Source organism: Panicum virgatum, chromosome 9K (genome assembly GCF_016808335.1).
Source record: "Panicum virgatum strain AP13 chromosome 9K, P.virgatum_v5, whole genome shotgun sequence".
Lineage (NCBI taxonomy): Eukaryota > Viridiplantae > Streptophyta > Magnoliopsida > Poales > Poaceae > Panicum > Panicum virgatum.
Window position 1 is genome coordinate 19,279,505 of NC_053144.1, and position 22,965 is coordinate 19,302,469.

Genomic DNA, 22,965 nt, shown 5'->3' on the forward strand with positions numbered 1-22,965 from the left:
AGAAGTTAAAGTTCTGTCAAACTTCTCATGCCATTGCTTAGGTATTTGTTTCAGGCCATACAAAGACTTTAATAATTTGCTCACTTTGCTTTCTTGACCATTCATTACAAACTCGTCAGGCTGATCCATATAGATCTCCTCATCCAACTCTCCATTCAGAAAAGCTGTCTTTACGTCCATCTGATAAACGATAAGACCATATGAGGCAGCCAGGGAAAGAAGTGCTCGAATAGTAGTCAGTCTAGCAACCGGTGAGTATGTGTTAAATAAGTCTTCGCCTTCCTTTTTGTGTGTAACCTTTGGCCACAAGGCGAGCCTTGTACTTCTCAATAGTACCATCAGGCCTAATCTTCTTCTTGAACACCCATTTACAACCCACAGGTTTAAAACCATAGGGTCGCTCAGTGAGTTCCCACGTACCATTGGATAGAATCGAGTCCATCTCACTTTGGACAATTTCTTTCCAATCATCTGCATCTGGAGATACATATGCCTCAGCAATGGTAGTGGGTGTGTGTCATCCACAAGGTACACAGTGAAGTCATCACCAAAAAATTTTACAACCCTTTGTCTCTTGCTCCTCCGAGGAGCTTCACTGTCATCCTTCTCAAGGATTTCCTCACGCTCTACAGGTTGTTCAGAAGTCTCAGAAATAGCAACACGATCAGGAGTGATCTCAGAAGAAAATCTAGAAGTGTTATGCATATCTTTCATTGAAAATATACTCTCAAAAAATATTGCATCACGAGATTCCATAATACTATCAACAAGCATATCAGGTACCTCAGATTTAACTACTAAAAATCTATAAGCTATACTTCTCTGAGCATATCCTATAAAGACACAATCCACTGTTTTATGTCCCAACTTGCGCTTCTTGTTGATTGGAATATTGACCTTTGCTAAACATCCCCATGTGCGCAAGTAAGAAAGCAACGATTTTCTCCCCATCCATATCTCATATGGAGTCTGTTCTTTATTTCTATTAGGAACTCTATTCAAGACATGACTCGCAGTCAATAAAGCCTCCCCCACCATACTTTAGATAAACCACTAGTGTCTAACATGGCGTTAATCAAGTCAGTCAACGTGCGGTTCTTTCTCTCAGCAATCCCGTTAGACTCGGGTGAGTAGGGAGGTGTCCTCTCGTGAATAATGCCATGTTCCTCACAGAATTCATCAAAGATTTTGGGAAAATATTCACCACCACGATCTGACCTTAAACGTTTGATCTTTCTCTCTAGTTGATTTTCAACTTCGGTCTTATAGATTTTAAAGTAGTCTAGCGCTTCATCTTTAGTTTGCAACAAGTAAACATAGCAAAATCTAGACGCATCATCAATCAAATTCATGAAATATCTCTTTCCACCTTTTGTCAACACGGCATTCATCTCGTACAGATCAGAATTTATGAGTTCAAGAGGTGCCAAGTTTCTCTCCTCAGCCGCCTTGTGAGGCTTTCGAGGCTGTTTCGATTGCACACAACTATGACACTTTGAACCTTTGGCAACAGTAAAATTCAGAATTAAACACATGCTGGATAATCGAGACATCAAGCCAAAGTTAACATGATATAAACGAGAGTGCCAAACACTCGCATCATCATTAACAGCACCGCAAATATGGTTCACTGACTTATTACAAAAATCTGCAAGGGAAAGGCGGAACAAGCCTCCGCAATCATAGCCTTTACCAATGAATTGTCCATGTTTTGACACGACTAATTTATTGGACTCTAACACTACCTTAAACCCGTCCTTGCATAGAAGGGAGCCGCTCACTAGATTTTTGTTGATAGTTAGGATATGCTACACGTTCTTCAGCTGCACGATCTTCCCCGAAGTAAACTTCAGATCTATCGTACCAACACCACGAACAGAAGCATGTGACCCGTTTCCCATCAGCACGCTTGAACCTTGAGCGGCCTAATAAGAAAAAAAACAAAAAGATGTCAGCACACACATGAACATTAGCACCTGTATCAAACCACCAAATTTATGGATTGAAATACTAAAAGAACAGTAAACAGATTACCGTACCCGTCCTCAGTGCTTCCTAGAATTGTCATGTTGACGTCCTTAGATCCTCCTGATCCATGATTAGCCTTTGCCTCGCGATCAGCACAGTTTGGACAATCTCTTGCGAAGTATCCCCCTTCACCGCACGTGAAGCAAGCTCTTTTGACATTTGTATTCTTCTTATTGAAGGTAGTAGTCTTGGCAGGCTTGTGGGCAGCCTTTTTGTTCTTGCTGTGTGGGTGGTTCTTCTGCACCATGTTGGCGCTAAAAGTACCATCACCTCCTTTATTAGAAGCATCTTTGACCGAGCTTTCTCTTCAACATCAAGAGATGTTATTAGATTTTCAACTGATATCTCCTGTCTCTTGTGTTTCAAAGCAGTGGCGAAGTTCCTCCATGAGGAGGGCAGCTTTGCAATTATGCATCCAGCCACAAACTTATCGAGTATAGGACATTTCAGGAGTTCGAGCTCTTTGATAAGAACTTGTACCTCATGAGCCTATTCTACAACAGAACGGTTATTCACCATCTTGTAGTCATGAAAGCTCTCCATAATGTACAGTTCACTGCTCGCATCTGTTGCATCATATTTAGCAACCAATGCATCCCACAGCTCTTTTGCATCAGTTATGTGTATGTACACATCAACCAGACAATCATGCAGAACACTAATCACACATCCCATAAAAACATGATTGGCATCCGTGAGCTTTCTCCTCTTCTCAAGGGAATGATCACCTGCTGGAGTACCAAGTCTTGCTTCCCATACATGCAGTATAGTAAGCCAGAGACGGACCTTGACTTGCCATCTCTTGAAGTGCACACAGGTAAACTTGTGCGGCCTCAGTGCATCAGCAAAACTAGCCATAGTAAAATCAACAGATTGCATATAATAAGATTTTTGGATTATTGAATAATTAGGCAATTGTCCGATTAAATTTCGAAATAAATAGATCATGAACTTGACTAGAACTAGCATGAACAACCCTATCATAATAGTAACAAGATGCAGTAAAAACATAATTAAACACTGAACTAAATAACAGCGTACGTACTGAGCGTTTGCCGTCGGAAAGACGAACGACGCTGACGGGATGACGGCGGTTGTGCGAACGAAGCGCAGCAGACAGCGGTGCAGACGTCGATACGCCGCAGCACCGGAGTTGGACGGAGGACGAGCCGTGGCGAAGATCACTGAGCAGTCGCGCCGGGCACTTCCCAAAAACCTTATTCGCCCTCTCCCGGTGCAGGATCCCAAAGGTGAAAGGTTCCGGAGACCTGCTCTCCCGTTCGCCGGTGCACGCCAGCGCTCGGGATGGAGAAAACTACGGTGGCGGCGCAGCAATGAGGCGAGGCAAAACCCTAACTCAAATTAGATGTATTTTGGTGGCAGCCGATAGGATGTATATATAGGAGACCCTACGACCTCGCATCGTAATCGAATCCGTAATCAGATTAGGAAACCGACTAGACCTTCCATATCTCGCAAACCTAACAGCCAAGCAACCAAAAAAATAAAACAGCAAAAGGAAGCCGCGCCTCTGAAAGGCGAGGAGCCGGATTTCGGCGGACCATTCACGCGGACGTCGCGTGCCCGCGTATTTCGCCCCGTCCCGAGCCCGAGCCCGAGCCCGGCTTGGCGAGGCAAGCAAGCGCGCGCGTGTGGAGTTTCCTTTCTCTCCCCACACACATAGCTTGAAGAGGAAAGTATGGCCTCACTATTTAAGTTAGCTATCTTCAACTTTCTCAAGCAAGATGGGACTAAAGGTTTGCACCACTCCTTTACTTCCTCATGTTTATATGGGCCTTTGAAATTTATTTGGAATAGTTGAAGTAATTAATGGGCCAAGTCCAAAATTCCAATAATTATTGGAATTTGGTGTTGACCCATTAAGTATTTCAATTATTCCAAATAAATCTTAAAGGTCCATGTGGTGCAAATCTTTAATCCCACATTGCTTGTGGAAGTTGAAGAGACCATGTGGTTCTCCTATATATCTAATCCATAGGCTGCACCAAAGGATACATCAATTCAAGCTAGAGTTTTGTCTCTTTCTTGCTATTGCGCCGCCATCGTAGCCTATTTCATCCCGAGCGTCGGCGTGCACCGACGAACGGGAGAGCAGGTCTCCGGAACCTTTCGCCTTTGGGATCCTGCACCGGGAGAGGGCGCATAAGGTTTTTGGGAAGCGCCCGGCGCGACCGCTCAACGATCTTCGCCACGGCTCGTCCTCCGTCCAAGTCTGGTGCTGCGACGTATCGTCGCCTGCGACGTCGTCTGCTGCACTCTGTTCGTACGACCACCGTCGTCCCGTCTGCACCGTTCGTCTTTCCGAAGAAGAAAACTCAGTACGTACGCTGTTGTTTGATTCAGTGTTTAATCATATTTTCTGAGATCATGATTGTTCTGCGTCTTGCTACTAGTATAATAGGGTTCATGCTAGTTCTAATCATGTTCATGATTTATTTATTTCGAAATTTAATTAAACAATTGTCTAATTATTCAACAGTTCTATATGATACCCCTCCCTCGACCCGACCGCCTCGCCACGCGCTTTCTGTCCCCGATCTTTTTTTAATCCGCCGGTTTTTTTTCTCTGACGGTTCCCCTCCCCCGTTCCACCGTTTTTTCTCATCGTGGGCAACGTTCAGTAGCTGCTGAAAACATCGTGGCGACTGACGAGGATTCGGTTCGCCCCCTGGACACGGCGCTCCCCCTGCCTCCCCGGCGAGGTGCTCCTGCTCTCCCCCTCGCGCCGCCGGCTCCCGTGCCGCTCCAGCAAGCAGCTGCCTGCTGCACATGTCCGCGTTGGGCGCCGTTTCAGAGGTACCCTTGGCGCCGCCTGGTTCCCCGCCGAGCCCCTGCGCCGCCGGCGACCTTCCTGTCCCTCCCGTCGATGTGTCGCTGTTCCGTCCCGTGCCGCCCCGGCGAGCTGGAGACGGTCGCGCCGGGCGCCGACGCCACCCTCCTGCCATCCCAGTGAGTCTCCCGCTGCCGCGCCGCGTCCTCGAGGTACAAGCCTCCGGCCATCTCGGTAGCTGTGGATGAGGTCTCGAAATTCTTCTGATGCAATGGATCTTCCTGCGATTTTTGTGCAGTGTTTTAACCCTATTCCCAATTCTAATTTATATGCTCCTGCGTGCAGATCTAATCATTGTTTGGCTATCAAATCTTTTGTTTAGCAATGGTTTTTCTTCTTTATGTTCTTGAGCTTCCCAATAGATTGTTTTGTTGATTGGATGGCCTTGCTGTGATGCCTGGAGAGGCTTGCGGCCAGCACGATGGTGGGAAGCCGCTGATGAGATAGATACTTGCAGAACTGCTGGCGCGGATGTGGTACATGCCAGGGAGTTTATGCACCTGCAGACGGGTTAATATGTATACTGAGCCAGATTGATTGATTCTAGCCCGTCCTTTATTTGACTGATTAATTAAAATCCAAATTATCTAATATATGCAGATCATACAAATCAGAGGACCAAGATTTCGTCTGGTGGCTGGACGCCGAGTCATGTCCAGTGTTACGGCGAACTAAACCATACAAGGGAGGTCTCTTCACCTATTTCGTCTGGATGTTGTCATCCTTTTGGTACAATGGATGGCACCCAGGATGGCCAAGCAACTTCGAGCATTTGCTTACATTACAAGTTCAGCAGGCTGGGACTAGTTAATTTTCTTTGTTGCTTACTATTGGGGTTTATTTGGTTAGATCATGGATGAGAACCAACAATGGATCAGTGCATTAAGCAACACTAAGGAGTTTCTTAAGCTTTCACATGCTACTTATTATCTGAATACTAGTCTAAAAGAAAAGAAAATATCTTTCTTATGCGTTCTCATTCTATTTCTGTAATTCCATTATTACATATCATTCAGAGAAGCAGACCTAAGCTCGATCTATTCAAATGATGCATGCTGTTTCTTTCCAGTATACTGATATATCGATTCTTCCTATAGCCATGCAATTAATTATACATAAATGAAAGCATGCCCTTTATCTGCTGACTAGCTTTAGAAACATTGAAGATTTCTATTATTCCTTTTTGACAAGGTTGTATGCAGTTTTGAGCTCTTCTATAAAATATTAACATTGGAGATTATTTTCTGAACTTTTCATTGCTGCTTTTTTTTCTAGCAATGGCAGAAGCAGAGCAGAGGTGAGTGTATCACATCATTTGCTTAATTGATTGTATCACTCGGCAACTTTAATTATAAGTAATCAAGATTTTTATATGATTTTATATTTTTACTTTTATCAGAATACTAACTCGGTGCTAGCTTGCATAGAATTGAAGTTTTTCCTGATCGCACATGCTACTTTGGTTATAAAACCTAGAGTGTTTATTACAAAAATAATTAAACTGTAAATTGCATAGGGTTCAATTTTTTTTGCTCACACATGCCACTATTTACTAACTGGCTGTTGGTTTAGTCATACCAGTTAGGGTGTGTTTTTGAAAACAGGCTTTAACATTGTATGTAGAAGTAAATTCTACATTCCACGCACCATGAATTCTCTGTCCACGGTATGGTCCACCAGTAGAGTTTAGAAAAGATTTCTGGCATCTATACAACAACAACAACAACATTTCTGGCATCTATAATGTTGAGAATTAGTTTCCTCATTCCAATAAGCTGAAATTCTTATGTTCTTATACTCTGTTTAGTTTGGTTCCAACATGATGGATGCAATGCAGAAAGTACTTTTTTGTGCGAGTTTAAGATTTATACTGTTATATGCCTTGCTTCCATCCTCACGAATGTAATTACTAATGTAGGCACAGTATTCAGCAACTCTATGCCTTTGCTAAATAATACTATATGATGACATTACAAACTAATTCTATGCAATATCATCATGCCTTTTGCTTCAAATCCTCATGAATGTATTTATAATTGCAGTTTTTCTGTTCACAAATGTCACTCCTTCGGACTAGGCTATTTTGGTTGCAAAATTCTGAGATAGTTTTATGTTTCACTCATTTGATTTCAGCAGCGAGGATTTTCTTTGCACAAATGCTATTATTTACAATATGAAACTAGCTTATTCTACACTCGCTTGTAGCTACTTCTATGTGTGTATCTCATGATACATGACGTATCTGATCCAACGAAGAGTATGTATGTGGAGTATGTGTTCATACTAGAATATCTATGATGATATATGTGTTTAGTATGCGACCATACATAGAGCATATAGACATACTTATTTTATATACTAATACTAAGGTATAATCATAGTACATTTAAAAAATAGGGCTGCTTTTGAAAATTTTCATGTATATATCTTTGAAGTATCTTAGAATCTTAGAATATGAACATACCCAAAGAAGTTGAAATTTTCTCCCACCAAAAAACTTACCCCTACCCTCTTACAAAGGGCCCACTAATCAGAAAGTTTTTGGTTGAACCCTAGCTCGACCAAACTCTCTAGCGGCAAAAACAATGTTTTCGCGATGTTTCTGCCTTCCCCAATCAACTTCTAGAAACGTAAATGCACAATAATTATATAATAAACATTGAATACTGAAATTAAGAGTTATGCTCCGGGGCTTGCCTGAGAGTAACACTAAGTCAGTGTTAGATGATACTCGCTTGGCGAGCATCAGCCTTCGTCATGCCCATCGGGATCCATCTGTCCATCTTCTAGATACGTCCACCAGTACACCATCTTCTGGCTCGGCTTCAACTTTACCCTTTAGTTCCACGCGTCGCTCATCTAGCGTACCTAGATGAGATGCAACGATCCAAGTGCGTGAACTTAAGAAAAACACCACATGATGCATTTAAAAGGCATACAAAGCAAGCATAAGGTCACAATTGCATGGGGGCTGATGATGCAATGCAATGCGATTAAAAAGAAAGACATGACTGGGCAATCATTTATCGAGTAAGCACCGCATATACACTCAAAAAGGCAAACCAGTTTGGTGCTACAACACGAGAGTTCATTCAGTTTGTTTTAGGCTGAAGTGTTTCTTTCCAAAAACAATTAGTAAACTCATTTAGAAAAGTCAAGTTATAAATCAAGAAGGATTAACTATAGATTTTATTTAACTTAACAACCAAACATAAGCAAGGTGAATAAACACAAACCATTTTCTGGTCCAAAAAGGGTTAACATAATTTACACAAGAACAAGAATTAGCTACTGAAATTAGCATGTAGGAAAGCACCTTTTAGCAACACACAAAATGAAAACTATATCTAGGAACCAAACAAAAAGTAAAAACTTAACTTGCAATCATAAACTGGTAACCAAATTTTACCAGCATGATAAGCTACTGAGAAGGAGTGTAGAAACAATTAACCAACATTAAATGATAACATAAAGTATTTATTTTATCCTCAACAAGACAAGTTGAACAAAAATAGATTTACACACAAGTGCATAGCTTCTGGACATGAAACTTTTACAGGGAACTAAGCATGTAAAGAGTGAGCTACTGCACAAATTTCATAATTTTTGAACATCCAGAACTGCAGATATTAAATAAACAAGCGTAAACAAGCATTAACCATGATTAAACCAATACATCACAAAAACATTAAACAAACAGCAGGTTAAATATTTTTCCAAAGTTCTGCATGCCAAAAAAAAACTAACCCAACTAGTTTTATATTTTTACCATTTTTCTACTATTTACTATGCATTTTCAAAGCTTGCAACCACTTAAACTAACATTTAAACTAGAGCTAAAACTATTTAGAAACTGAAGATCAACATGTAAGGAAAGTTGTAGATCTTAGGACAAGGAATCCAACAAATTTTTGTTTGTATTTTTTTGATTTTTCTACGATTTACTATGATTTTCCAAAGTTTGCAGCTAAAATTTCAAAAATGTCCAGCACGACACTATTCATCTGAGTCACAGGCTTCGCAGAAAACCCCCTAGAAAAGTTCTAATTCTCGCACAAGGTCCCTAGTCGCGATTTTTGGAACAGAGGAGGCTCAGGGAGCTCGATTCCGGCAATGGGGTGCTTCCCGGCGGCGAGGGAGGGGTGGGGGAGTATGAGGGACACGAAAGCTATCTTAGGGTGGTCTCGGTTGATACCGGGGTGGCCGGAGGAGAGCTGGCGACGGGAGCAGTACCCAGGTGGCGGTGGCGGCGACGGCGGCATTCCGGCGAGGGAGGGCAATGAGGGCCGGGTCGAGGAGCTGCAGGAGGCCGAGGGCAACCCGTTCCAAGGGTCTGCTAGGGCGGAGGAGGTGTGGAGGTAGGGGCTCGGTGTGCAGGGCCAGGCGGCGGCCATGATGAGCGGCGGCGCTGCACAGACTCAGGCAAGCGGGGCCGGCCAGCGGCGAGGCGGGTAGCGCTGCGGCCAGGCACCGCTGCGGCGCCCCGTGGCGCGGCGCGGGGGCGTGCGGCGGCGGCTTGCGGCGTGCGGCGGCTAGAGCCGGGCGGACCGGCGCGGCGCAGGCAAGCAGCGAGCGCGGCGACGACATGGGCGACGGCGCACGCTAGAGCGGGGCGGAGGGCGAGCGCGTGCGCGTAGAGGGCGAGCGAGAGGCAGCACTTATAAGGGTGAGGACGCGCGTCGCACGCGGCGTTCGCGGGCGGCGTTCGTGGCCAACTTGAACACGGCTCTGCTCGGCTTGGTCTGGGTGTGTGTGGATGCTTCTACCATTAGCACTAATGATTATGTTAAGCTCTCAATTAATCCTAATTAAGATAATTAACACATGGGGTGTTGCAGTGCATCTCAAAGTATGAATATGAGATTTTTTTTATTGAATTGTGCTAACTGAAATATGATGCCTTTTTTTGATTGATTATGCTAACTGATATATGATGCCTTTTTTAATCTCAAAGGATGGCATGAAGTTGATATAGGACTTCTTGTCCAACGGAAACGAGTAGTCTGTGTGTATAGGTACTATATTTTCTGCTTGTAGCATTTGAGTTTGTTACCAGTGTGCATCTCAAAGTATGAATATGAGATTTTTTTATTGAATTGTGCTAACTTATATATGATGCCTTTTTTTGATTGATTATGCTAACTGACAAATATTAACATCTTAGCTAATCTCTCCATATAAAAGCAGTTTTTTTTTACCTCAACTAGATGTGCGCAGATGATAGCACAACCAAGGCACATTCAGGCTTTTAGAGGTAACAATCACAAGTGGTACCTTGCATTCATCACTGTACTATGCAATTACATGCAACAGGAACTTAACTTTTATTATCAGTTCTTATTTGTTATCATTGCAGCGTGGGGGATTATTGATCTAAGTAGCATGGCTCTTGTTTGATGTTTCTTTATGAAGCTGTTTTTGCACCTGCAACCTTACTTTTGAGCTCTACTGTTCTTGGTGTGACTTGTCTAGGGCACTCTGCATTTAATAGGTCGCTAAAGATGATATGGTTCCATATATGTTGGTTCTCTCGTCTGAAACTTATTTGCACAGCCATCCATTGGTCCCAAATGATCATGCTTTAATATATAGTGCTTGCATGCTCCAGAATAGTTAAATCTTAAATGTCTCTGTTCTTGACTCTTTGTTATCTAATTGTGTTTGACTGTGAGGATTGAAGTTTAATATAATGAGAACAAGCCTTTGATAAATAGATGCATTGTTCTTCCAACATACTATATGAAAATGGAGTTTACCTTAAACTCAACAGTAATTTTCCAGCTTAGAGTTGACAAAGATGCCAAAGTACAACACAATATAGTGACTCTCAACATAATTCATTTCAGGTCCACCACAAAGGGTGTTGTCTGGTGTTTTGCATTCTTTTCTTGCAAGTTGCAGAGCTGGTGTGCCGTTTCAACCTGTTCCAGTACCAGCTCTTGGTTTATCCGGAAGCGACAAACAATGCTTAGGTGATGGTAGCTGCATAATGGCACGGCATATTCAGGCTGACTGTGGCGGAACCGCCAAATTAAAACTCTAATTAAGCGTAATGGCCGTCATTTGAACACATCGGGCTCATTAGTTTAACGGTTTAATTTGGCGATCCTTTTTCAACCCACGTCCCGATCGAATCATCACCGATAGTCCCACATGAAGGTGGGCGCAGATGGTACAAGCACGACATAATTTAAAAATACAACCAATATACATAAGACTTCACCTTAAGTTTTACAAACCAAGTTTGAATAAATACATAATTTACAATTTTTGTATTACTGAAATCCTGGTTCAACTAGAGGAAAAGGGGCCTACAACTACCAAAAGTGTGCCATAGGGAGATCCCTATCTAGACATCTGGCTCCACAACCTCCCATCCCTCTGCATCACGGCGTATGAACTTGGCGCAACAGGGACAGAAGTCTATGTCTGCGTGTCCTGAAATCATTGTGGCAACAAACCCTGAGTATACTAATACTCAGCAAGGCTTACCCGACCAGTGGTTATAACTTAGCCCACATATCTAGACATGCAAGGCTTTTGGCTGATGGTTATTTTGCAGAAAACAGCGACTAAAGTAAATCCTTACTTTCCTTATTTTAGCCTAGTTCTATGTAAATTAAACATAGTCTAATATTTGCATAACCAATTCTAGAGCAAACATAGTGGAACAATAAATGATAATTCATATGTTCATCAATATGGATATAACCATTTCTCCATCACAACACTACGCTGCGACGCAGTGATCAAGGTGCTCATGTCCGAGAGCGACTGACGGCGAATCGATTCGATTTAATCTTGCAAGGTGGACCTAACCAACACGGCATGTATTTGCCCCGTCGGACTATACATGCCAACCATTTCCCTCCCCGCCTCGAACTACAGAACCGCCCCACCTGCATATATTCAGCCGAGCCCTACGATAGACCACCAAAAGTAAACATATGCATCCCGATTCTCCGCGGCCGCTCGACTCGCCCTAAGGGGTGGGTAGAAGTTCTGTACTTTCGAAGCAATGCAGTACTCAGCTTACCGGTTTCGACTACCTCCTACTCCCGGCATGCGGTTAGTATAGTTCAATCATGATCAGCAGGGCCAACAACGGCTCGGTCCTTAACCGACACAGGCGGAACTACACCTCTCCCGCCCGGTCTCAGATTCTATTCTTTCTTTCATTTCAAGACTTTCATCCATAAATTAGTAATTCATCTCTGGAACATAAAGCTATCCTATATCTCGCGAGTAACCAAATATTACTCGACTTCTACCGAACCCTATCTAGCATAGCATTTCTACCGTCCTATACATACTAGTACAACTCAAGGACACCTAGAGTTCATGCAACTGGGGTTTCAAACAACTCCTAAACATAATGCATAAGTAATAAATACATATATATGTGTCATAATTTAAAATTAATAGGATGTGTACCGGGGCTTGCCTTCGGGCTGCTGCACAGAGCTGGGGTCAGACGAGCCTTGGGCCGGGTGCTCACACCTCTCCTCCTGGGCTTGCGTCGGCTGCTCCTGCGGTGCCGCGATCACCTCAAATACGGCGCCCTCAGCTGCGGATGCTACATGTATGCATATGAAACAAATGAGTGCATCTCAATGATGTAACTAACTTGGTTTAACTGGAATACCCTGCGGACTGTCCGCGCCCAAGTGGCAGACCGTCTGCCATACTATTCTACCGGCCCACCAGATACAACGTCTCTGGAACCATTTCTAATTCTACCTGCGGACTGTCCGCGCCCAAATGGCGGACCGTCCGCAGTTCACGTATTCAATCCACCAGAGACGACAACGTCTCTGGGCATAATCCTAGACTCTACTGCGGACTGTCCGCGCCCTAATGGCGGACCGTCCGCGGTTAAATCCTGCGCACCCCCACCTGAGACATCGTCTCTGGACAAACCTTAACTTTGATGGCGGACCGTCCGTTCCCCTATAGCGGACTGTCCGCAGTTAAATCCTGTTAACCACCAGAGACAACATCGTCTCTGGACGAAAACTAACCTGACCGGCGGACTGTCCGCGCTTCCCAGGCGGATCGTCCGCGATACCTAACTTCTGACTCGCGCCGCAAGCGACACCAAGTGCGGCGGCGACGGCGGCGGCCGTTCACCGGCGCCGGCGACACACCACGGAAGACGAAAAGTCCGGGGAGCACAAGGAACTCACCATGAATCCATTCCCGCGGTCGGTTCGAGCGGAGGACGACCGGAGAAGCGGATCGACGTGGAGCAAAGCTTCAAGCGCCTCCAATGGAAACCGGCGGTGGCGGGGGATGACTCCGGCCGTAAGAAGCCGGTCTAGGGGTTTGGGAAGGTGGAGGAGGTGCCGAGGAAGGTTCCCGCGCGAGGAATCGTGGTTTGGCCGCCGGAGGAGGGAGATCGATGGAAGGGGGCGACTGTCCGCCGATCCCGCGCAGACTGTCCGCGAGGTAGGTGTTACAATCCTATCCCCAAAAAGAAATCTCGCCCCAAGATTTAATGAATGGCTAAAGGGAGAGTTAGAAATTGGTGTGTACCTTGATATGCTTGTAGCAATTCCGGACATTTAGCCTGAACAAATTCTTCCGTCTCCCAAGTAGCTTCCCGCTCGGAGTGATTACTCCATTGTACCTTATAGAAATCACTGGTTTGATTCCGAGTGACCCTGGTCTTGTGATCAACAATTTTGATTGGGTATTCCGGATAGGCAAGGTCGGGCTCCAGTTGCAATTTTTCTATATCAATCACCTTTTCTGGAACACGAAGGCATTTCCGGAGCTGAGAGACATGGAAAATATTATGAACCGCGGATATTTGGGCAGGAAGTTCCAGGCGATATGCTACCGGCCCACACCGCTCAATGATAGGAAAAGGCCCAACATAACGAGGGGCGAGCTTTCCCTTTACGCCGAATCGCTGGACTCCTTTCATTGGAGATACCCGCAAATAGACATGGTCCCCCACTTGGAATGTGACAGATTGACGTTTCTTGTCCGCATAACTTTTCTGTCGAGACTGGGCTATTTTCAAATTCTCCTGTATGAATCGGACTTGTTCTTCTGCCTCACTGACCATCTCAAGGCCGAACACACTTCTTTCTCCGGCTTCTGACCAATTCACTAGAGTTCTACACCTCCTTCCATACAACGCCTCAAAAGGAGCCATTCTGATGCTTTCCTGATAACTGTTGTTATAAGAGAATTCCGCTAGAGGTAGGCATTCATCCCATTTTTTGCTATAAGAGAGCACACAGGCTCTAAGCATATCCTCCAGAATTTGATTGATTCGCTCCGTTTGACCATCGGTCTGAGGATGATAGGCTGAGCTGCGAATGAGCTGAGTACCCAGAGATGCATGCAACTGTTCCCAGAAACGGGCAACAAACTGTGTGCCTCTGTCGGAAATAATCGTCTTGGGTACACCATGAAGACTCACAATCCGAGCCATATATATCTCTGCATATTGATGAGATGAATAACGTGTCTTGACTGGAAGAAAATGAGCGGACTTAGTGAGGCGGTCAACGATAACCCAAATAGAATCATATCCCTTTGATGTGGGAGGCAAACCAACAATGAAGTCCATACTAATATCCTCCCACTTCCACGAAGGGATATCCAAAGGCTGTAGCATACCCGCAGGTTTGAGATGACTTGCTTTGACTCTTCGACAGATATCGCACTCGGACACATATTTGGCGACCTCACGCTTCATCCTGGTCCACCAAAACCGCTGCCTGAGATCTTGATACATTTTGTTACTGCCCGGGTGAATTGAATACCTAGAAAGATGAGCCTCATCAAGAATTTGTTTCCGGAGCTCAAAGTTCTTAGGCACCACTAACCAATCTTTAAACCGAAGAACCCCCTCACTATCTTGATGGAAGCATTGCACCTGAGGATCATCCGCACTGAGCCGTTGCCTGATCTTATCCGTGCCCACATCATTCTTCTGAGCATAAATAATCTGATCTCGAAGTGTAGGTGTGAGGGTAATATTAGCAAGTGTGCCCTCAGACATGATAGCCAAGTTCATCTTCTCCATCTCTTGGCACAAGGTTTCATGCAGAACTGTAGCGGACACACAGCTACAACTTGCCTTGCGATTTAAGGCATCGGCTACCACGTTAGCCTTGCCCGGGTGATAATGAATTTCCAGATCATAATCTTTAATCAACTCTAACCACAGCCTCTGGCGCATATTGAGCTCACTCTGGGTGAAAATATACTTGAAACTCTTGTGGTCTGAGTATATGTGCACTGGATTGCCCAGAAGGTAATGACGCCAGATCTTTAATGCATGCACGACCGCTGCCAGCTCCAGATCATGAGTAGCATAATTCTCTTCATGCCGTCTGAGGGCTCTGGAGGCATAGGCGATCACTCGTTGATCCTGCATAAGGACGCAGCCTAGGCCCGTACCTGACGCATTACAACAAGTATTAATGACTGAATAATATCCAGCGAAGACAAACAGGGATGAGAACACAGCCGAGACCCGTACCTGATGCATCACAATACACATCAAAAGGCCGGGTGATATCTGGCTGAGCAAGGACAGGGGCAGACGTCAGAAGTCTTCTCAGAGTCTGAAAAGCCTGCTCACATTTGTTGTCCCAATTAAATCTCTCCCCTTTCTTGAGTAGTTCCGTCATGGGTCTAGCAATTTTTGAGAAGTCCGGAACAAACCGCCGGTAATAGCCCGCTAGCCCAAGGAAACTCCGAATCTCTGAAACAGACTCTGGAGTCTTCCAATTCAGGACATTATGAATCTTGCTAGGATCAACAGAAATCCCATTGTCTGATATGATGTGGCCCAAGAACTGGACTTCCTTGAGCCCGAAATCACATTTGCTAAATTTGGCATACAACTTGTGCTCCCGCAGGCGGTGAAGCACAATGCGGAGATGCTCTGCATCCTCTTCCTCATTCTTGGAAAATATCAGAATGTCGTCAATGAAAATCACGACAAACTTATCTAGCTCAGGCATAAATACCGAGTTCATGAGATACATGAAATGAGTAGGGGCATTCGTTTGCCCGAAAGACATGACCAGATATTCAAAAAAGTCCGTATCTGGTGGGAAAAGCCGTCTTGGGAATATCCTCAGCTCTAATCTTTATCTGATAATAGCTAGAGCGGAGATCAATCTTGGAAAATACTTTGGCCCCGAATAGCTGATCAAACAGAATATCGATCCGGGGAGGGGGATATTTATTTTTGATTGTGACGGCATTCAGAAGTCTATAATCCACACACAACCTGAGGCTTTCATCTTTCTTTTTCACAAAGAGTGCAGGACAGCCCCAAGGTGAAGTGCTAGGACGAATGTAACTTTTATCAAGCAACTCTTGCAGTTGTTTCTTTAGCTCGGCTAACTCATTGGGTGACATACGGTAGGGTCTTCGGGAAATGGGTGCCGTGCCCGGTTCCAGTTCAATAGCAAATTCCACAGCACAGTCAGGTGGCATGCCCGGCAATTCATCCGGAAAAACATCTGGGTATTCACATACCACTGGTATATCCTCTAGCTTCTTGCCCTCGGCGTGTTGCACCGCATGGACCAACGGGGCGGAGTTCATAAGACTCAAGATCATCAGACCTTGAATAGGAGAGTTAATGTGCACAGATCGAGAAACAGTGTCAAGAATGACTCTGTGAACTCCTATCCAATTCATGCCAAGAATAATATCTATCTTCTGGGATGGCAACACTATAAGCTGGGTGGCAAAAATCCTTCCCTGTAACTGCAAAGGTACTTGTCTAACAAGTTGATTAGTAATCAAGTGTCCCCCGGGTGAGTGAATATTATATGGCCTGGGTATGATCTCCACTTCTAATCCCAGTCTGCTTACACATTCCTTGCTAATAAATGTGTGAGATGCCCCGGAATCAAATAGTACAGTAATGGGATGTCCGTTAATAGAGAATGTACCCGACATCACTGGTGCTCCCTCAGGAATATCCTCAAGGGTGGTGTAGTGCACCTGCCCCGGCTTGAAGTGAGCCACTTGCTGCTTCTGGTTCTGCTGGCTCGACTGCTGGCCTTACTTAGGTGGCATTGGACAGTTCCGTGCAAAGTGACCAAACTGTCCACAGTTGTAGCACGGAAACAAATTGGGGCGCATCCCCGGCTGCTGCACCCAGACCTTCTGCTCATTCTGCTGAGGAGCAGGAGGCCTGACTGTCCCCTGTGGCTGAGTGTACTGAGGGGGCCTGTGTCCCCACTGTTGCGGTGGTTGGTGCTGAAAGGGGGCACGGTGTGGGCCCGACTGCACCAGGCGGAACCTCTGAGGAGCACTGCTAGAAGACTCCACAGCCGGTGACTTTCTCTTCTTTTCTGCTTTATGATCTAGATGGGCATCCTCCTGAACAATAGCCCCATTGACTGCTCACTAAAAGTGTTGAACTTGAACATCGCCAGGCGATCCTGGAGCTTGCTGCTAAGCCCCTGCCTGAAACACGCATGCTTCTTTTCATCAGTATCCACGTGATAACCGGCGTACTGTGAGAGCGTGTTGAAGTTCTGAGCATACTGCATCACATTGTTGTTACCCTGCTTTAGGGACAGGAACTCGGTGAGCTTCCTGCGAATGACCCCTGCAGGAATATGGTGTGCTCTGAAAGCTTCCTTGAACTCATTCCAAGAAAACCGAGTGCCAGCAGGAAACATAGCCACGTGGTTGTCCCACCACGTGCGTGCGGGACCCCTGAGCTGCTGTGCTGCATATGACGTCTTGTCATTGTCATTGTAGGGGTACAACGTGAACTTGGACTCTAGGGTCTTAAGCCAACTGTCGGCCTCCAACGGCTCGTCGGCCTTATGAAACAGCGGCGGCTGGGTCCCCAGGAACTCCTGGTACCCAGGAACTGGTGGCTGGTGGTGAGGCTCAGGCCGCGGCGCTCTGCCCTAAAGCACGAGCTCACGGAGGAGTGCGGTCTGTTCGTCGCGCCCGGTGAACATGGCCGCAATGGCCTGGGCCAACTCAGGAGGGTTCGGTCGTTCTCCCATTCTGCATTCAACCATGACGAGGTTAGTTCCATCATCCAGATAAATTAAAACAAAAACTGATAGCAACTAATCCTTGCTATTCATGGCACAATGCAGAATGTAAGGCTTCAAAACAATTCTGATTGTTGCTTGTAGGTGGGGCCAGGCGATCGATCGGTGCAACCAGTCGGTCTGACTGATCTGCCCTGGTCCAGCCGAAAATGGTATGGCGGACCGTCCGCAGTACATGGGCGGACCGTCCGCTTTACCAAAAATCCAGCTAACCGGACCTTCCGTTGAGATTGGGCGGACCGTCCGCTGTACATAATGGCCACCCAACTCAGTTTTAGAAGGTTCTGTGTGTTTCCCCTCAATAGCCGGCGGACCGTCCGCGTGTCTTGACCGGACTATCCGCTGGACACATTTTAAGCTACCAGACTCTGTCTTCGGCCCGGCCGACGACACTTCTGTAACGCTTCACAGCAAGTCTATGTAACCTTACGACCCGAACTCCGTCTACAAAAGTCCTTACGGCCATAAACCCACACCCCTATCAATCCCTAGGGAAAAATCCCAAAAACACTACAATGAGATGCATGCTCGCCCTACGTTCTTTCAAAGGAAAATCTTTATACTTTTGAAAATTTTTGAAACTAGTCATGCCTGTACCACCCTCGGTGCGTTTCGGCTCTGATACCAGCTGTGGCAGAACCGCCAAATTAAAACTCTAATTAAGCGTAATGGCCGTCATATGAACACATCGGGCTCATTAGCTTAACGGCTTAATTTGGTGATCCTTTCTCAACCCACGTCCCGATCGAATCATCACCGATAGTCCCACACGAAGGTGGGCGCAGATGGTACAAGCACGACATAATTTAAAAATACAACCAATATACATAAGACTTCACCTTAAGTTTTACAAACCAAGTTTGAATAAATACATAATTTACAATTTTTGCATTACTGAAACCCTGGTTCAACTAGAGGAAAGGGGCCTACAACTACCAAAAGTGTGCCCTAGGGAGATCCCTATCTAGACATCTGGCTCCACAACCTCCCATCCCTCTGCATCACGGCGTATGAACTTGGCGCAACAGGGATAGAAGTCTACGTCTGCGTGTCCTAAAATCATTGTGGCAACAAACCCTGAGTATACTAATACTCAGCAAGGCTTACCCGACTAGTGGGTATAACTTAGTCCACATATCTAGACATGCAAGGCTTTTGGATGATGGTTATTTTGCAGAAAACAGCGACTAAAGTAAATCCTTACTTTCCTTATTTTAGCCCAGTTCTATGTAAATTAAACATAGTCTAATATTTGCATAACCAATTCTAGAGCAAACATAGTGGAACAATAAATGATAATTCATATGTTCATCAATATGGATATAACCATTTCTCCATCACAACACTACGCTGCGACACAGTGACCAAGGTGCTCATATCCGAGAGCGACTGACGGCGAATCGATTCGATTTAACCTTGCAAGGTGGACGTAACCAACACGGCACGTATTTGCCCCGTCGGACTATACATGCCAACCATTCCCCTCCCCGCCTCGAACTACAGAACCGCCCCACCTGCATATAGTCAGCCGAGCCCTACGAGAGACCACCAAAAGTAAACATATGCATCTCGATTCTCCGCGGCCACTCGACTCGTCCTAAGGGGTGGGTAGAAGTTCTGTACTTTCGAAGCAATGCAGTACTCGGCTTACCGGTTTCGACTACCTCCTACTCCCGACATGCGGTTAGTACAGTTCAATCATGATCAGCAGGGCCAACAACGGCTCGGTCCTTATCCGACACAGGCGGAACTACACCTCTCCCGCCCGGTCTCAGATTCTATTCTTTCTTTCATTTCAAGACTTTCATCCATAAATTAGTAATTCATCTCTGGAACATAAAGCTATCCTATATCTCGCGAGTATCCAAAAATTACTCGACTTCTACCGAACCCTATCTAGCATAGCATTTCTACCGTCCTATACATACTAGTACAACTCAAGGACACCTAGGGTTCATGCAACTAGGGTTTCAAACAACTCCTAAACGTAATGCATAAGTAATAAATACATATATAGGTGTCATAATTTAAAATTAATAGGATGTGCACCGGGGCTTGCCTTCGGGCTGCTGCACAGAGCTGGGGTCAGACGGGCCTTGGGCCGGGTGCTCACACCTCTCCTCCTGGGCTTGCGTCGGTTGCTCCTGCGGTGCCGCGATCACCTCAAATACGGCGCCCTCAGCTGCGGATGCTACATGTATGCATATGAAACAAATGAGTGCATCTCAATGATGTAACTAACTTGCTTTAACTGGAATACCCTGCGGACTGTCCGCGCCCAAGTGGCGGACCGTCCGCCATACTATTCTACCGGCCCTCCAGATACAACAACGTCTCTGGAACCATTTCTAATTCTACCTGTGGACTGTCCGCGCCCAAGTGGCGGACCGTCCGCAGTTCACGTATTAAATCCACCAGAGACGACAACGTCTCTGGGCATAATCCTAGACTCTACTGCGGACTGTCCGCGCCCTAATGGCGGACCGTCCGCGGTTAAATCCTGCGCACCCCCACCCGAGACATCGTCTCTGGACAAACCTTAAGTTTGACGGCGGACCGTCCGCTCCCCTATAGCGGATTGTCCGCAGTTAAATCCTGCTAACCACCAGAGACAACATCGTCTCTAGACGAAACCTAACCTGACCGGCGGACTGTCCGCGCCTCCCAGGCGGACCGTCCGCGATACCTAACTTCTGACTCGCGCCGCAAGCGACAGCAAGTGCGACGGCGACGGCGGCGGTCATTCACCGGCGCCGACGACACACCACGGAAGAGGAAAAGACCGGGGAGCACAAGGAACTCACCACGAATCCATTCCCGCGGTCGGTTCGAGCGGAGGACGACCGGAGAAGCGGATCGACGTGGAGCAAAGCTTCAAGCTCCTCCAATGGAAACCGGCGGTGACGGGGGATGACTCCGGCCGTAAGAAGCCGGTCTAGGGATTTGGGAAGGTGGAGGAGGTGCCGAGGAAGGTTCCCGCGCGAGGAATCGCGGTTTGGCGGCCGGAGGAGGGAGATCGATGGAAGGGGACGACGATGGCGCGAGCGCTCGGCTCCGCTCGGCTCTGGACGAAGTGAGGAGGAAGAGAGAAATGACGAGTAGGTCCCACATCCATCCAGATAAATATATGGGCGATGCCTAGCGGACTGTCCGCCGATCCCGCGCGGACTGTCCGCGAGGCAGGTGTTACGACCAACCAGAGGAATATATACAAGCTCAGGTTAACTTGTTATTTGTAAACACTCTGGATCTGAAAATTACCTAGGATCATATGTGGTTTGCTCAAAATATTTCTGTTTTCCGTTCACTTATATATCTATAATTGCACAGCATTGCATGCACTTTCCAAATTCAGTATTTATGTTATTATTGGTGTTCTTACTTATTTATGTTGGTCAGGTCAATACTTTATTGCATTTGCTTGATATTGACAACTGAATGAGAGGCCCTATGCATGGACAGTACCCAGAGCTGGAACAGTACTCGAATCAGTCCAAAAGTTCTATGGGACCTATCTCGATGCATAATGCTGCAGATAAATAGATTACCGAGTTTCGCAATCAAAATAATAACCCAGAAAGCTGGGCAAATTCTTTCGAGCAGCAATATGGAAATGGTTGGGCCTCTGAGTTTGAACAGGTCAGAATCTTTAGCATGCTTGTTTAGGATTTCTTGCATTGCTTGTTTAGGATTTCTGCAAGTATCAATTCTGAAAGATGCTTTTTTGTGTGTGCAGGGATCTTTTTATCCACTACATAATGAGATCTTTTTAAGGCTCGCAGTGCTGTATGATAGGCTATATCCTATTATCCACTACATATGAACACACTGCTGGCAACTCTTGCGCATCTCATCCAAGACGTTTCTGGTTACCAGCTAAGAATTATGGTCACATGCATTTTTTTTAAATATGCATTGACCACAAGCGCCAAATGATCCATGGAGCACATAGCATCTATTGATCACATAAAGCCTTCCATTTTCTTATGATAGATTAACCATCAAGCGCCGGTCGTTTGTAACTCTGGGGAATTCACAGCATACCACTCCACTGTATTTTAGGATCCATCAGGAATTTGATTAGACCTTCCATTATAGGGTACTGTATAAATGGTTCTCTTATCGTACTATGGGCCAGCAGCTGCCAAGTTGTGTTGCTTCTGCAAACATTCTCTTTGGGGGGTCTTTGGGGGGGGGGGGGGGGGGGGGGGGGGGGTTGGGGGCACAAACCTGCTCCTTTTCCAATGTTTTTTATCCTGTGATCTGCAATGATTATGAAACTGTTGTTCTGTCTCTAAATTCCAGCTTGGCAATGAGAAGCTGAAGCTGAAACTAGAGGAGAGTTTAGAGCACCAGATGAAGCTTATGACCTCATCTGCAGCCTACATGCCTCATCCAACCCTGATGCCAGCCTCCTTCCCACAGGCTCCGTTAGAACCGTTCCATCCCCAGGTGCAAGCTGCACTGCTGCAGGGCAGAAGCTGATGACGCCCTTTGTTGGCTACCCGGGATACTCAATGTGGCAGTTCATGCCACCTTCTGAAGTCGACACTTGGAAAGACAGTGAAGTGTGCCCTCATGTCGCTTAATCGCTTCGAGCGACTGGTTGCACTCGCAGCGTATGTGAATTAATCGCAACTGAAGCCCCTGAAATAAAAAGTATATATTTATAATTGAGTTAAATACACCAGCGGCCCTCGAACTTGTCCCCAGGTGCCACTTAGGTCCACGAACTCGCAAAATCGAAATCTGGCTCCCTGAACTTGTTAAGTTGTGCCACTTAGGTCCATACCCTTTCAAAAGGCATGAATATATGCAAAAAAGCCCTTGAGTTTTATCGTCTTCTATCTTCACATCCTTGAGGGATAGAAGGCCGGCCCCCATGGCGCTCGCGACCGGCGCCCTCTCTGCTCCCTCTCCGCGCGGAGGCACGACGCGGGCCGGCCGTCGGCACTCCTCCCCTTCCCTCGCCGGCGCTCCCTCACTCATCGCCGGGGCCGGTCCTCCCCCTCCCTCGCCGGCGAC

The 22,965-nt window shown here is 46.0% G+C and overlaps 3 long non-coding RNA genes across 4 annotated transcripts; 2 read left to right on the forward strand and 1 right to left on the reverse strand.

The window, feature by feature from the left end:
• Nucleotides 1-1,569: 1,569 nt before the first annotated feature.
• On the reverse strand, nt 1,570-3,073 carry LOC120648565. Its single transcript, XR_005664994.1, has 2 exons — nt 2,040-3,073; nt 1,570-1,925 (listed from the first exon to the last, which is right to left on the reverse strand). It is a non-coding gene; the product is annotated as an uncharacterized LOC120648565 (long non-coding RNA).
• A 1,520-nt stretch (nt 3,074-4,593) lies between these two features.
• Nucleotides 4,594-6,860, forward strand: LOC120650585. The gene is made up of 2 exons (XR_005665710.1): nt 4,594-5,397; nt 5,480-6,860. It is a non-coding gene; the product is annotated as an uncharacterized LOC120650585 (long non-coding RNA).
• A 2,549-nt stretch (nt 6,861-9,409) lies between these two features.
• Nucleotides 9,410-22,107, forward strand: LOC120650586. Of its 2 annotated transcripts, XR_005665712.1 has the most exons (5): nt 9,410-9,894; nt 10,067-10,133; nt 10,726-10,851; nt 21,340-21,579; nt 21,677-22,107. It is a non-coding gene; the product is annotated as an uncharacterized LOC120650586 (long non-coding RNA). The 2 variants fall into 2 exon arrangements; XR_005665711.1 differs by having other exon boundaries at nt 9,419-10,133.
• The last annotated feature ends 858 nt before the right edge of the window (nt 22,108-22,965 follow it).